Source organism: Pristiophorus japonicus, chromosome 8 (assembly GCF_044704955.1).
Source record: "Pristiophorus japonicus isolate sPriJap1 chromosome 8, sPriJap1.hap1, whole genome shotgun sequence".
Taxonomy (NCBI): domain Eukaryota; kingdom Metazoa; phylum Chordata; class Chondrichthyes; family Pristiophoridae; genus Pristiophorus; species Pristiophorus japonicus.
The window spans coordinates 30910985-30925892 of NC_091984.1; positions in this window are offsets into that span (position 1 = coordinate 30910985).

Genomic DNA, 14908 nt, shown 5'->3' on the forward strand with positions numbered 1-14908 from the left:
CTGGGACCGCACTGCTGGCTGAGCTGCAAAACACAAATGAGGTTATTAGAGGAAAAGGGGGTGCTAGGGTCACAAGATGATTCCAGCGTTCCACACAGCATGTGCCCGACAAAAACACCACCGCTATCAAGATCATCACAGACATCACATTTCATGACCGTCAACACATAGTGCATTGCAATGATTTTCATTAGGCCAGCATTATTTCGAGGACAATTTTAGAAATCACCTATCATATATGATTGTTCGGGTATGAGTGGGTGTGGCATCTATTGACTTTACATCACGCAATGGTGTAAACTTTACTCACGTGGCATCACTTCAGGGTCTGCAGATGCTTCCGTGGCTGTCCGGGGGTGCTTCCCCATGAGTGCGAGCACCCGCTCCTCCATCTCAGTGATGTTGCTGGGGACTGGTGTCCCCCCACCCACCCGTTCGCTTCTGCATGGACCTCATCGTCGATAGCTTCTTCTGTAAAAGGTGACAGGACGACATGGCATGAGATCATTGCGTGGTATCATTGCTAGGTACTGTCACAGAGACTGATACAACACATAACCGACAGATGTAATCATGATTATTGTGATAATTATCATTCTTTACCTAAAGACGTGCACCATGACCGCTGGCTTTCAGTACAACATTCCTAGTAAAAGTGAAAGACCTCACATCTGATGATAGTCACACATGACTGTTACAAATCAAATTATATAAATACATAAGTACATGTAAATAAATGTAATACTTACTCTTGCGGATCCCACAAGGTCGTTCCATTGTTTGCGGCATTAGTTGCCCTCACGCACCTCGTTGCTCACCGACGGGATCACCTCTGCTATCTCGGTCCATATCTTCTGGTAAACCTTTGGGGTGGGCTTCCCACGTCCTCCCTGGGTCAAATCATCCCAGCTTAACTTGACCTCCTGCAGGAGGGAGGCATTTGTCTCATCCGCGAACCTCCTCACTCTTTTGCGCTCTCCAATGTGCTCCTCTCCCAGCTCACTGCTCTCGCCAGCGTCAGTCTCCACAGCGTGCTGTGACACATCCTCCTCTCCCTCCATTATAGGCCAAATTCGGGCAAATATGTGGCTGATAACAGCTAATTTTTGTTTGCCTATTTGCTCTACAGCTCTAAACTCTCCCTCCTTCCTCCCAAAGCAGTCACATCAGTCCCTCTCAGCCCACTCTCTCTCTGTCTCCTCTTCTGCGCATGTCATGATGACCCTTGACCTCCTGAATCGTGGGAATCGAGCATTACCATGCCATTGCTAAGGACGGCGACACTTTAAGGCAGAAGGTCAGAGAGATTTAACGCTACGGCCCATTTCATATCGCTCGCGGTAACTCCCAATTTCAAAAATGGAGAATAGTTGCTTTGAGAATGGGCGAGAAGCCGACGATCTAAAAACCCATTTTTACTGCCCACGCCGGAAATATTTTTGAGCGATCTGCACAAAAGTGTAAAATCCAGCCCATATTCTCTTGAGTTTAGAAGAATGATGGGTGATCGCATTGAAACAGACAAAATTCTTACAGGGCTTGACAGGGTAGATGCAGGGAGGATGTTTTCTCTGACTGGGGAGTATAGAACAAGGGGTTACAGTCTCAGAATAAGGGGTCGGCCATTTAGGACTGAGTTGAGAAGAAACTTCTTCACTCAGAGTGGTGAATCTTTGGAATTCTCTACCCTAGAGGGCTGTGGTGGCTCAGTCCTTTAGTATATTCAAGACTGAGACCGATAGATTTTTGGATATTAAGGGAATCAAGGGATATGGGGATAGTGCAGGAAAGCGGAGTTGATGTAGAAGATCAGCCATGATCTTAGTGAATGGTGGAGCAGGCTCAAGGGATCGCATGGCCTACTCCTCCTAATTCTTATGTTCTTATGTTCTAGTGTAAGAGCGTCATACCAAGAATCTGGATTCCGTGCAGGAAGCGAGTCAATGGCGACACACTCTCAGCAAAAGTGAGTACAGATCCTTGTTTCTCCATCATTTGCATTGCACCTGGTCACAGTCCCTTTCCTCCCTTTTTCTGCATTCAGAACAATGCCTACCCCTGTATCACATCCTTCAACACTAATCACAAGGCCACACAATACCATATCGCATCTTCACTCTTAACACACATCCGTCTGCTGCTTGCTGCCTTCACTTCTTCCAGATACAACGTTGTCGCTAGAGTCCTCCTCACCGTCTTCTCCCTGTGGCTGAGGAGCTCCTCTCAGAGTCACAGTGCGGATTTCGTCTCGTACGGGGCACAACATACATGATCTATACAGCGCGACAGCTACAGGAAACATGCAGGGAGCAGCGCCAGCCCTTATACATGGCCTTCTTCGACCTTACAAAGGCCTTTGACACCGTCAACCACGAGGGTCTGTGGAGCGTCCTCCTCCGTTTCGGATGCCCCCAAAAGTTCATCAACATCCTCCGCCTGCACCACGATGACATGCAGGCCGTGATCCTTACCAACAGATCCATTACTGACCCAATCCACGTCCGGACCGGGGTCAAACAGGGCTGCACATCGTCCCACCCCTCTTCTCAATCTTCCTCGCTGTCATGTTCCACCTCACAGTCAACAAGCTCCCCGCTGGAGTGGAACTAAACTACAGAACCAGTAGAAAGCTGTTTAACCTACACTGCCTTCAGGCCAGGTCCAAGATCACTGCAACTTCTGTCGTCGAGCTACAATACGCGGACGACGCCTGTGTCTGCGCACATTCAGAGGCTGAACTCCAGGACATAGTCGATGTATTTACTGAGGCATACGAAAGCATGGGCCTTATGCTAAACATCTGTAAGACAAAGGTCCTCCACCAGCCTGTCCTCGCTGCACAGCACTGCCCCCCAGTCATCAATATTATGTTTATAATAAAGCTATGTAACTGAGTACTGTAGACATGAGTAAGTGTGACCTTAGCTCCTTTATTCAAACTCCAGAGTGCTGGTACAGCATGGGAGACCTGCTTACATACAGTGCTCCCAAAGGATGCTGGGATCCCTTGGGACTCCAACAAGTATGCCCTTTGGTGGCGGTATGATACAGGTTACCTAGGGTTGCATACATAACATCACTCCCTCCCAAAGTCAATAGTACACTTAATTTACAGGGTGAGACGATCTGGGGCTTTTCGCTCCCTAGTCGATCGTCTCGGTACAAATACAGGTGCCGGTGAGTTGGTTGGTTCTTCGCTGGGCTGCTACTCAGCTGGCCTTGCTGGGCTGCTGTGGATGGTGAGTTCAGCTTCGTGGTCAACCTTGATGTTGGTTGCCACTTGTGTGTGTGTTGGAGGGTCGAAGTTGGTGGTGTCCTCTTCGGGTTGCTCGTGGCTGTCTGTGAATCGCAGTTTGGTTTGGTCCAAATGCTTTCTGCAAGTTAGTCCATTAGCAAGTTTGACCTGAAACATCCTACTCCCTTTTTTGGCTACGACAGTGCCAGCAAGCCATTTGGGACCATGTCCATAGTTGAGTACAAATACAGGGTCATTGACTTCAATATCGCATGACAAGTTTGCGCGATCATGGTACATGCTTTGTTGATGCCGCCTGTCCTCAACGTGATCATGGAGATCAGGGTGGACAAGAGAGAGCCTTGTTTTGAGTGCTCTTTTCATGAGCAGCTCGGCTGTGGGAACCCCGGTGAGCGAGTGGGGTCTGGTGCGGTAGCTGAGCAGCACTCAGTACAGGCGGGTCTGTAGGGAGCCTTCCGTCACACGTTTCAAGCTTTGCTTGATGGTTTGGACTGTCCGTTCTGCCTGGCTGTTAGATGCGGACTTGAACGGGGCAGATGTGACGTGCTTGATCCCATTGCGGGTCATGAATTCCTTGAATTCAGCGCTGGTGAAGCACGGCCCATTGTCGCTGACAAGGACATCAGGCAGGCCATGCGTGGCGAACATGACTCGTAGGCTTTCGATGGTGGCAGTGGACGTGCTTATAGACATTATTACACACTCAATCCATTTTGAATAAGCATCCACAACCACATTTTTCCTAGAAACGGGCCCGCAAAGTCAATGTGGATCCTAGACCACGGTTTGGAGGGTCATGACCACAAAATTAGCGGTGCCTCCCTGGGTGCATTGCTCAGTTGAGAGCAACGTTGCATTGGCGCACGCATGACTCCAAACCTGAGTCGATGCCGGGCCACTACACATGAGATCTGGCTATAGCTTTCATCATTACTATGCCTGGGTAGGTACTGTGTGGGTTGCATATGAATGTTTCCCTGCCTTTCTTAGGCAAAACCACGCGATTGCCTCAGAAATGACTGTGCGCCTGTATGGACATTTCGTCTTTGCTCCACTGGAATGGCTCGATCTCTTCATGCATCTCTGATGGGACACTGGACCAGCTCCCATGGAGGACATAGTTTTTTACAAGGAACATTAAAAGATCCTGGCCGTTCTAGGTCCTGATCTGGCAAGCCGTAACGGGTGATACTTCATTTTCAAATGTATCCATCACCAAGAGCAAGTCTGCAGGCTGTGCCATTTCCACTCCAATGGTGGGCAATGGTAGCCAACTGAGAGTATCAGCGCAGTTCCCTGTGCCTGGTCTGTGGCGGGTTACATAGTTATATGTAGACAGTGTAAGCGCCCATCTTTGGATGCGGGCAGAGGCATTGGTATTAATCCCTTTGCACTCTGAGAATAGCGATATGAGCGGCTTATGGTCAGTTTCTAACTCAAACTTGAGACCAAACAGATACTGGTGGGTTTTTTTCACCCCGTAAACGCATGCCAGAGCTTCTTTTTCAATCATGCTGTCGGCCCTTTCGGCCTTGGACAGACTCCTGGACGCATAAGTGACCGGTTGCAATGTTCCTGATTTGTTTGCTTGTTGTAACACACACCCGACCCCGTACGAAGACGCATCACAAGCTAGCACTAAACGTTTACATGAGTTATACAGAACAAGCAGTTTGTTGGAACATAACAGATTTCTGGCTTTCTCAAAAGCAACTTCTTGTGATTTCCTCCATACCCAGTCATCTCCCTTGTGTAATAACACATGCAGAGGTTCTAGCAAGGTGCTTAACCCGGGTAGGAAATTACCAAAATAGTTGAGTCCCAGGAATGACCGCAGCTCCGTCACGTTCTGTGGTCTCGCCGCGTTCTTGATGACCTCCATCTTGGTGTCAGTGGGTCTGATGCTATCTGCCGCGATTCTTCTCCCTCAGAACTCGACCTCTGGCGCCAGGAAAACACAATTCGAGCATTTCAACCTGAGTCCCACGCGATCTAGCCGACTTACAACTTCTTCCAGGTTCTTCAAGTGTTCGATGATGTCCCGACCTGTGATCAGTATTCGTCCTGGAAAACCACAGTGCGCGGAACCAAAACTAGCATGCTCTCCATGTTCCTTTGAAAAATAGCCGTGGCTGTTTGAATCCCAAACGGGCATCTATTGTAGATGAACAAACCTTTGTGCATGTTGATGCAGGTGAGGCTTTTCAAAGATTCCGCCAGCTCCTGCGTCATGTAGGTCAAGGTCCAACTTGGCGAACATCTTTCCTCCAGCCAGGGTCGCAAATAGGTCATCATCTTGGGGGAGATGGCTCATCAGGGGAAGGCAGCAGCAGTCAAGTCCATGGTACCAGGAGGGCAGGAAAAAGAGTGGGAGAGCGAAAGTGATAGGGGATTCTATTGTAAGGGGAATAGATAGGCGTTTCTGCGGCCGCAAACAAGACTCGAGGATGGTATGTTGCCTCTCTGGTGCAAGGGTCAAGGATGTCTCAGAGCGGCTGCAGTGCATTCTGGAGCGGGAGGGTGAACAGCCAGCTGTCGTGGTACATATAGGTACCAACGATATAGGTAAAAAACGGGATGAGGTCCTACAAGCTGAATTTAGGGAGCTAAGAATTAAATTAAAAAGTAGGACCTCAAAGTTAGTAATCTCAGGATTGCTACCAGTGCCACGTGCTATTCAGAGTAGGAATTGCAGGATAGCTCAGATGAATACGTGGCTTGAGGAATGGTGCAAGGGAGAGGGATTCAAATTCCTGGGACATTGGAACCGGTTCTGGGTGAGGTGGGACCAGTACAAATCGGACGGTCTGCACCTGGGCAGGACCGGAATCGATGTCCTAGGCGGAGTGTTTGCTTGTACTGTTGGGGAGGATTTAAACTAAAATGGCAGGCTGATGGGAATCTATGCAGGAGGCAGAGGGAAGTAAAAAGGGAGCAGAAGCAAAAGGTAGGAAGGAGAAAAGCAAAAATGGAGGGCAGAGAAATCAAGGGCAAAAATCAAAAGGGGACACATTACAACATAATTCTAAAAGGACAAAGAGTGTTAAAAAAACAAGCCTGAAGATTCTGAGTCTCGATGTGAGGAGCATTCGTAATAAGGTGGATGAATTGACTGCGCAGATAGCTATGAAACAGATATGATGTAATTGGGATTACGGAGACACGGTAACCAAGGCTGGGAACTCAACATCCAGGGGTATTCAATATTCAGGAAGGACAGACAGACAGGAAGGAAAAGGAGGTGGGGTAGCGTTATTGATTAAACAGGAGATTAACGCAATAGTAAGGAAGGACATTAGCGTGGATGATGTGGAATCTATATGAGTAGAGCTGCGAAACACCAAAGGGCAGAAAACGCTAGTGGGAGTTGTGTACAGACCACCAAACAGTAGTAGGGAGGTTGGGGACGGCATCAAACAGGAAATTAGGGATGCGTGCAATAAGGGTAAAGTAGTTATCATGGGTGACTTCAATCTACATATTGATTGGGCTAACCAAACTGGTAACAATACTGTGGAGGAGGATTTCCTGGAGTGTATTAGGGATGGCTTTCTAGACCAATATGTCGAGGAACCAACTAGAGAGCAGGCCATCCTAGACTGGGTTTTGTGTAACGAGAGAGGATTAATTAGCAATCTGGTCATGCAGGGCCCCACCGGGAAGAGTGACCATAATATGATCGAATTCTTCTCTAAGATGGGGAGTGACACAGTTAATTCAGAGACGAGGGTCCTGAACTTAAAGAAAGGAAACTTCAATGGTATGCGACGTGAATTGGCTAGGATAGACTGGAGAATGATACTTAAAGGGTTGATGGTGAATAGGCAATGGCAGACATTTAAATATCACATGGATGAACTTCAACAATTGTACATCCCTGTCTGGCGTAAGAATAAAAAAGGGAAAGTGGCTCAACTGTGGCTAACAAGGGAAATTAGGGAAAGTGTTAAATCCAAGGAAGAGGCATATCAATTGGCCAGAAAAGCAGCAAACCTGAGGACTGGAAGAAATTTAGAATTCAGCAGAGGAGGACTAAGGGTTTAATTAGGAGGGGAAAATCGAATATGAGAGTAAGCTTGCAGGGAACATAAAAACTGACTGCAAAAGCTTCTATAGATATGTGAAGAGAAAAAGATTAGTAAAGACAAATGTAAGTCCTTTGCAGTCAGAATCAGGTGAATTTATAATGGGAAACAAAGAAATGACCGACCAGTTGAACAAGTACTTTGGTTCTGTTTTCACGAATAAATAACCTTCCGGAAGTACTAGGGGACCGAGGGTCCAGTGAGAAGGAGGAAATTGAGGCTACTGAAGGCCGATAAATCCCCAGGGCCTGATGGTCTGCATCCTAGAGTACTTAAGGAAGTGGCCCTAGAAATAGTCGATGCATTGGTGGTCATTTTCCAACATTCCATGGACTCTGGTTCAGTTCCTATGGATTGGAGGGCAGCTAATGTAACCCCACTTTTTAAAAAAGGAGAGAAAGCAGGGAATTATAGACTGGTTAGCCTGACATCAGTGGTGGGGGAAATGCTGGAATCAATTATTAAAGATGTAATAGCAGCGCATTTGGAAAGCAGTGACAGGATCGGTCCAAGTCAGCATGGATTTATGAAAGAGAAATCATGCTTGACAAATCTTCGAGAGTTTTTTGAGGATGTAACTAGTAGAGTGGATAAGGGAGAACCAGTGGATGTGGTGTATTTGGACCTTCAAAAGGCTTTTGACAAGGTCCCACACAAGAGATTGGTGTGCAAAATTAAGGCACAAGATATTAAGGGTAATGTATGGACGTGGATAGAGAACTGGTTGGCAGACAGGAAGCAAAGAGTGGGAATAAACTGGTCCTTTTCAGAATGCCAGACAATGACTAGTGGGGTGCCGCAGGGTTCAGTACTGGGACCCCAGCTACTTACAATATACATAAATGAATTAGACGAAGGAATTGTATGTAATATCTCCAAGTTTGCAGATGACACTAAGCTGGGTGGCAGTGCTAGTTGCGAGGAGGATGCTAGGGGGCTGCAGCGGGACTTGGACAGGTTAGGTGAATGGGCAAATGCATGGCAGATGCAGTATAATGTGGATAAGTGTGAGGTTATCCACTTCGGTGGCAAAAACAGGAAGGCAGATTATTATCTGAATGGTGACAGATTAGTAAAAGGGGAGGTGTAACGAGACCTGGGTGTCATGGTACATCAGTCATTGAAGGTAGGCATGCAGGTACAGCAGGTGGTGAAGAAAGCAAATAGCATGCTGGCCTTCATAACAAGGGGATTTGAGTATAGGAGCACGGAAGTCTTCTGCAGTTGCACAGGGCCTTGGTGAGACCACGGCGCAGCCCCGATCTGGACGCCCATTTTGCGCGCCGGAAAGTGCACCTAAAAAATACTTACAGATTTCCGGCTCCCTGCAGGTCCTCTGGAGCTGGGCGCGGTGCAGCACGAGCTGTGGGGGGGGCGGAGTCAGGTCCCTGCGCTGAAATCAGTGCCGGGACCTCTGCACAGGCGCGCTACAGTCGGCACGCATGTGCTGTAGCTCCAGGCGCCCAAAACTGTGTGGGAGGGGCCCAAGCATGCCGCCCCTAGTCCTGGCCAAATGGGCTCACTGGGGCTGCGTGGATCAGGCTGCACCTCCCACGCCCAGCTCCTGCTTCCTCTCTTCAGCTGGCTCTCTCAAACCTCCACCCCCCGGACCCGACTCGACTCCCCGCTCACCCCCCGCCCCCCCCCGGACCCGACCCGACTTGACTCCACTCCCGCTCCCCTGCCCTGGAATCGACCCGACTCCCACACCCCCATCCCGGACTCGACCTGACTCCCTCTCCGCTCCCGGACTCGACCTGACTCCCTCTCCGCTCCCGGACCCGACCGCTACCCCCCCCCCCGCAGGACCCGACCCGACCCCCGGCCACCTACCTTTAACTACGGTGCTGGGGGCGGGCCTCGCCCGAAGTCTTGGGCCTGGCCGGGCATGGCCTGTTCAGCCTCCCTCTCCTCTCCTCTCTCCCTCCCTCCCTTCTCTCCCTCCCTCCCTTCTCTCCCTCCCTCCATTCTCTCCCTCCCTCCATTCTCTCCCTCCCTCCCTTCTCTCCCTCCCTCCCTTCTCCCACTCCCTCCCTCCCTCCCTTCTCTCCCTCCCTCCCTTCTCTCCCTCCCTTCTCCCCCTCCCTCCCTCCCTCCCTTCTCCCCCTCCCTCCCTCCCTCCCTTCTACCCCTCCCTCCCTCCCTCCCTTCTCCCCCTCCCTCCCTTCTCCCACTCCCTCCCTCCCTCCCTTCTCCCCTCCCCTCCCTCCCTCCCTCCTTCCCTCCCCTCCCCCTTCTCCGCTCCCTCCTTCTCCCCTCCCTCCCCCCCTTCCCCTCCCCCCCTTCTCCTCCCCCTTCCTTTCCCCCTCTCTCCTCCTCCCCTCGCTGTCAGAAACCCAGACAGAGAGTGAGAGAGACACACACAGACAGACAGAGAGATAGAGACACTGAGGCAGGGGCGTCCCAGCACGCTGTTGGAGGGCTCCCGGTGCTGCAGTCGGTAAGTAGAAAATGTTTTATTTATTGATGTTTTATTTTTTAATTTTTTATTAATTTTTTTTTGATTGATTTATTGGTTGATTTATTGATGTATTTATCATTTATTATTGATGATGGCTCTTTATTTGTAAAACTGAAGTGTTTAATGTTTGTAAACTTCCCTTTAAATCCCACCCCCCCCCCATTCCCTGCGCCTGATTTGTAACCTACGCCTGATTTTCTAAGTGTAGGCAAGGTTTTTCTGAGCGTACAAAAATCTACACTTACTCCATTCTCAGTTAGTTTGGAGTAAGTTTTCACTGCCTAAACTTTCAAAACGGGCGTAATTGGCCGGACACGCCCCCTTTTGAAAAAAAAAATCTGTTCCAAACTTAAACTGTTCTAACTGACTAGAACTGGAGCAAACTAAATGCCGAGAATAGCAATTTCTAAGATACTCCATTCTAAACCAGTTGCTCCAAAAAAACAGGAGCAACTCAGGCCGAAACTTGGTCCCATAGGTCTTGTAGTGAAAAACAGTTAATCGTTATTTTATAGTCCCCACAAATTCTGACCGTGCCATCGTCTTTGAGAACCGGAACAATCGGGCTGGTCCACTCATTGAACTCCACCAGCACAATGATGCCTTCTCGCTGCAGCCTGTCCAGCTCAATTTCCACTTTCTCTCGCATCATATATGGCACCGCCCATGCCTTGTGGTGGACGGGTCGTGTACCGGGAACCAAGTGGATCTGCACCTTCGCCTCCGAGAAACTTCCGATGCCTGGCTCAAACAACGACGGGAACTTGCTCAGAACCTGGACACATGAGGCATCGTTGACGGACGAGAGCACTCGGATGTCGTCCCAGTTCCAGCAGATTTTCCCCAGCCAGCTTCTGCCGAAGTGGGGGCATCTCCTGGTACAATCCATAGTGGGAGTTCATGCACTGCTGCATCATCGGAGATTTTTACTGCTGCGCTGCCAATTGCAGGGATCAGCTCTTTAGTGTAAGTTCTTAGATTGGTATGAATGGGGCTAAGCTTGGTACTATGTGGCTTGTTGCACCACAGCCTATTGAAGGCCTTTTTGCTCGTGATAGACTGACTCGCACCCGTGTTCAGTTCCATGGATACTGGAATTCCATCCAGTTTGACTTTTATCATGATCGGTGGATATTTCGTGGTGAAAGTGTGTAACCCATACACTTCTGCCGCCTCGGTTCGAGTCTCTAGTTCAGCCCGATCCGCCATGGATCAATCCTCCTCTGCAATGTGGTGGTTTGCAGAGTTTGCAGCTCATCTGCACATTCGCTGGATATGTCCCATTGTTCCACAGCCTTTGCACACATAGTGTTTGAAGCGGCATTGATGGGCTCGATGATTACCTCCGCAGCGCCAACAAGGTGTTAACTGCCTCGCATTAACGTTTGATGGTGGACTCTGGGTCATCTGAGGTCATGCAGCTGTGTGTACGTTCTGCCATATGCATTCCTGCCTGAAAACGACGTTACTTTGTGTACAGTACTTGCCGAAGCCTCTTTATGCTGTCAAATTTGTTTGGTGTTATCGCTGGTGGACATAAATGTCTCGGCTATCGTTATGGCTTTGCTCAGGTTCGGTGTTTCAACAGTCAATAGTTTGCGAAGGACAAAAATGTCTCTTAGCATTTGCTCAAGGAATCCATTGAATTCGCAGTCCTGCAAGGCACCTTAGTTCGGTGACGTAGGTCTGCACTTCCTGGCCTTCGGACCATTGACATGTGAAAAATCAATACCTTGCCATCAGAATGCTTTCCTTCGGATTTAGGTGATCCCGGACACAATTCTTCATACGATTTGGTTGTTGGTTTCACTGCAGCTAGAAGATTCTTCATGAGCCCATATGTTGTTACCCCACAGATGGTGAGGAGGATCACCCTTCGTTTGGCAGCGTTCTCATCCCCTTCCAGCTCGTTGGCCACGAATTATTGGTCAAGTCGCTCCATGAAGGCCTCCCAATCGTCCCCTTCTGAGAATTTCTCCAGGATACCAACAGTTCTCTGCATTTTCGCATGATTGTTCGTTATCTCATCGCCAAGTTATTATGTTCATAATAAAGTAATGTAACTGAGTACTGTAGACATGAGTAAGTGTGACCTTGGCTCCTTTATTCAAACTCCAGAGTGCTGGAACAGCATGGGAGACCTGCTTACATACTCCAACAGGTATGCCCTCTGGTGGCGGTATGATACAGGTTACCTAGGGTTGCATACAAAACAGTCAAGATCCACGGCGCGGCCCTGGACAACGTGGACCATTTCCCATACCTTGGGAGCCTCTTATCAACAAATGCAGACATTGATGAGCTTCAACACCGCCTTCAGTGCACCAGCTAAGCTTTCAGCCGCCTGAGGAAAAGAGTGTTTGAAGACCAGGCCCTCAAATCTACCACCAAGTTCATGGTCTACAGGGCTGTAGTAATACCCGCCCTCCTGTATGACTCAGAGACATGGACCATGTACAGTAGACACCTCAAGTCGCTGGAGAAATACCACCAACGATGCCTCAGCAAGATCCTACAAATCCCCTGGGAGGACAGGTGCGCCAACATTAGCGTCCTCAACCAGGCCAACATCCCCAGCATTGAAGCACTGACCACACTCGATCAGCTCCACTGGGCAGGCCACATTGGCCGCATGCCAGACACGAGACTCCCAAAGTAAGCGCTCTATTCGGAACTCCTTCACGGCAAACGAGCCCAAGGTGAGCAGAGGAAACTTTACAAGGACACCCTCAAAGCCTCCCTAATAAAGTGCAACATTCCCACCGACACCTGGGAGTCCCTGGCCCAAGACCGCCCTAAGTGGAGGAATTGCATCCGGGTGGGCGCTGAGCACCTCGAGTCTCATCGCCGAGTGTATGCAGAAATCAAGTGCAGGCAGCGGAAAGAACCTGCGGCAAACCTGTCCCACCCTCCCTTATCCTCAATGACGATCTGTCCCACCTGTGACAGGAACTGTGGCTCTTGTATTGGACTGTTCAGCCACCTAAGGACTCATTCTAAGAATGGAAGCAAGTCTTCCTCGATTCCGAGGGACTGCCTGTGATGATCACTCCTTCCAGATGCAACGTGCTCTTCTCACCTATTCTGCTAACATCTTGCTTCTTCCCCCTCTCAGCTGATGCAGTACATCCAGAAGTTCCACTTGTATCTCCCTCCTCCTCCTTCTGCTGGAAAAGACAATGCACAACACGAGAGGGAAATAAAAGCCATCTTTTAATACCCTACCATGTGTTTTTAGTGAGGAATACGCTGCTGTCTTTTGCAATGGTGAACTTGGTCAAAATATGCCAAATTTTCCCTGATGTGGATAGCACCAGATCCCTTTTGCTTTTGGGAGTTTATTTTTATTATTTATGGGATGTGGACATCACCGACAAGGCCAGCATTTATTGCCCATCCCTAATTGCTGTCGAGAAGTTGGTGGTGAGCCGCTGCCTTGAATACAACTGAGTGGCTTGCTCGGCTATTTCAGAGGGCAGTTAAGAGCCAACCACATTGCTGTGGGTCTGGAGTCACACACAGGCCAGACCAGGTAAGGACAGCAGAATTCCTTCCCTAAAGTGAACCAGATGGAATTTTACGTCAGTGTTCCAAATGGGGGAATTAAAAAAAAATCCTTTCCAGTTTTTTTTCCCACCAAACTTTCTGCATCAGTCTTCTAGTTCCTGTGAATCTGTTGAAACCTGCTTTCAAGAGGAATTTAGATTGAGTCAGTGCTCTACAGGTACCCCCATTTTGTGTAGTAACTGTAGTGATTCAGTGCTCCGCAGGGGCACAGCATCATGCAAAACTCGTCAGAACAACATAAAAGGTGTAAATGTGAGGGTCTTTATCTCCATTATTTTAAGTTTGTTGAGAAATGGTTTGTGGAGCGGCCCCCTACGTAGGTAAGTGTTGGAAGGTGGTAGGGAGACACTGGGAGTACTTATGCATGGCTTCAAGTTGCATCATTGAACAGGAACAATAATTTTAAAATATTTCGCGTATTTTCAAATCTAGGCTTCATTTGGAGGTTACGTTTCCTGAATCCAAGCTCCAGACTTGAACCTCTATTGCTGTGGTTCAAACAAGTGAAACCTAACATTTTGTGTTTTCCAAAGCAAAATGTATTTTATTAATTAATAATGCAAATTCTGTGAGTGTGATTTCATCTGAGAAACTGTCTTAAGCAAATAGCTCGGTTTTGGCAATATTTTTTTTGCCCATATGCGAGAAGAAGCACTGCAGGGTTAACACTGAATTAGTTGCTAAGCTGAATGAGATGAGATGAAATTCTGCTTAGGATCATTTATTTCTGGGATTGGATGGCATAGCGGGTTAAACAAATGTTATTTTTTCTGCCTCTGGGTCCTTGGTTTTAATCCAGCCTCGGCTGATTGAATTAAAGCCTCTTCTCTGGACAGTATCAATTCAATTCTTAGTGAGCATGATTTCACAGCACAAAACTGCCAATAATTCAACACTAACTGGCAGTTTAATTCAGATAGGGCACTAGAATGGCTGCACTGAAGACTGGAAATGTACTAGTGCATCAGGAAGTGCTTTTTTTGGTTTATTTTAAGGCACATTAGTTTCCTTCTTTTGTTCACCTGCCTTATTTCCCCCCAGCTCCTCCTCCTTTCTGTTGTTCGAAGCTAAGGCACATTCTTAGGGCAGAGCTTGACTGTGCATCTGACCTGCACTATACCAGACTTGGAAGTGTTTGATAATGACGTGGTGCAAACAATAGAAAGTACACCTTTCTCCAGCATTAAAATCCCTAACCTCGCTGAACACATATGTTCACTGGAGGATTAATACAGCTATCATTGTTAGCAAAAAGGCGTATCCTCTCGGACAAAATGGAACCCATGGAATGTATGTCAATTAGAAGGGCTGATATATGACGGGGGTGGGATTCATTTTGATAGCGGTTCTTACGATCGTCTACTGTAACCTCAGTGGAAGATCTGCGGAAACCTGGAGAAACGGCATTGACGTCGTCTACACGTTTCACTGGGGTTTCTACAGGCGCTCCACTGAAGTCACACCAGAATCCGCCTGGCAATCCAGCCACGTGGCTTCCACTTGGGGATCGCCATGGAAATTCGAGCTAATGACCTCCAT